This window comes from Thermobia domestica, chromosome 15 (assembly GCF_964235325.1).
Source record: "Thermobia domestica chromosome 15, izTheDome1.hap1.1, whole genome shotgun sequence".
Classification (NCBI taxonomy): domain Eukaryota; kingdom Metazoa; phylum Arthropoda; class Insecta; order Zygentoma; family Lepismatidae; genus Thermobia; species Thermobia domestica.
In genome coordinates, this window is record NC_137468.1 from 190,935,049 (window position 1) to 190,935,542 (window position 494).

The following is a 494-nucleotide window of genomic DNA, read 5'->3' on the forward strand; positions in this document are numbered from 1 at the left end:
CAGTAGCAATTAAAAGCGCCCGAGCTCCAACGTATAACTACGGTTTTCAAATCTTTCATTTACGGTTATGTGTGATTTCACGTTTAACAGAGACAAACATTTTAAGTACGAGTACTTTAAATAAATCAGTTAACTAGATCTTTTTCATAAAGTTTATGATTAAAATTGTTGTTCAAAGCTTTTGTATTTTAATAAACCGTCTCCAAAACCAATGCACATAAGTTGTGCTTCCATCTTCCGAGTTTTTTTAAAACTATATGTTGTGGAAATTTATATGTTTGTGGCCAATCCTTTCGACAATGAGATCTCGGAAACTACAGGCTCTAGAAAGATGACGTTTTCACTGATCAATTGGAAATTTTGCGTAGATTGTCCAGTTCTAATTGAATATTTTAAAAACATGGCCGTTATTTCTTTATTACATGTTTTAGGGTACGCATGGAAGCGTTGAAATTTAAAAAAAAAAATAAAAAAACTTAAAGCACCATATCTTA